The sequence below is a fragment of the Ipomoea triloba genome, chromosome 12 (genome assembly GCF_003576645.1).
Source record: "Ipomoea triloba cultivar NCNSP0323 chromosome 12, ASM357664v1".
NCBI classification, from domain to species: Eukaryota; Viridiplantae; Streptophyta; class Magnoliopsida; order Solanales; family Convolvulaceae; genus Ipomoea; species Ipomoea triloba.
Genome location: NC_044927.1, coordinates 22,221,828 through 22,223,356, shown reverse-complemented (window position 1 = coordinate 22,223,356; position 1,529 = coordinate 22,221,828).

Sequence of the window (1,529 nt, the reverse complement as noted above, 5' to 3'; positions counted from 1 at the left end):
ATAATATTTGTAGAGCGGTATACCTGGGTATATTCTCTATCAAGTAACCCTAGTCCGTGCCCTAACATGAGTCAATGAGAAAGGGTTAGGGCTGGAGACTGACCTTACGGTTCGGGACTTACGCCAGTTGCCTCGTTAAAGACCTTAGACTAAGAAAAAACCCAATGGAAAAAAATCTTAGCCAAAGAAAAAAAAACGCAACTTTAAGCGCTAATAAAGAAGAGTTCGGACTGGAAAAACTGACCGTATAGTCCGTGGCCTATGCTAGTTGCCTCGTTAAAAACCTCGGGCTAAGAAAAAACTCAATGGAAAAAAATCTTAGCTAAGGAAAAAAGTGCACAACCTTTTAGACTACAAGGATCATCCGAACTCTACCAATCTAGAAGTCGAATTTGCAATATGATTGAGAGGTCAAATTTTACCGATCTAAGGATCGGGTTTTAACAATCGAGGGATTAGATTTATAAATGTTCTGGGGTCATCTATTGATCTTATCGATTGTAGGTGGGACCGCTTTTCCCCATGCCCTTTACTCGGGCTAACTGGTCGTAGCTAGTCTGAGCTTGGTCAAACATCGATACAGATTACCATGCTAATCATTATTACGGGTTCTTGAAAAACCGAAAATCCTATTAACATGACATGTAACACCCCCAGATTTTCCATCATACAAAAAGGCATAATTAATCATAATTACTAATTTCCCAAAACGGAAACGCATAAAATCCAGAAGTGCTACTCCACACCTAAGTTTGTTACAACTTAGATGCTAAGGTAGTCTTTACATCTACTATCCTTATTAATACATACTATTACTGCCTTACATCCCAGTAATATACAACTCAAAAACCATAGTGATTTCTATCATCAAGAGTAGATCCATTTTCTCTTCTATCGCTCTCGGATATCAAGATCTATTCCATACCTGAAATTCATTTGGAAAACAGAATTAGCACATAGTGCTAAGTAATCCCTACTCCACCGTGTAAAATCATGGTTTTGGAAAATAGTTTTATTCTTTGTTTTCGAAAAACAGTTCATTTCACATGATAACACATTTTCAACAAGATTTCTCATATAAGAGATATTCATTTCCTCATTATTGTGCCAATAATCATAATTTCCACCTGTATACACAATATCATACTTATAATCATACCCATACTCACACTCGTACTCATAATCATATAAACATTTAAATAGAAATAACCAGCTTTTACCATAATAACGTTAAAGATATTCCGATTAACACCACAATTTCCTTCTCGTTTCCACCACCTCACCACAACCTAGTTATTCCAACTAGGGGAAGCAGATCTAGGACCTTTAGTGTGCACACCCCTTGTCGGGATTCCGAGCCCGCAGGTTAGTCACTAGCTCTAGTAACCCTGGATCTGTTTCTACAAGGTTACTCAACGTGGTTAACACCAATCACTTCAGGGCCCAATGTTTGTGAATCCATTGTGAATGTTAAAAGGAATAGTCTCCAACCTCACACCATAATTTCATTTTATCTCATTCTTTACTTT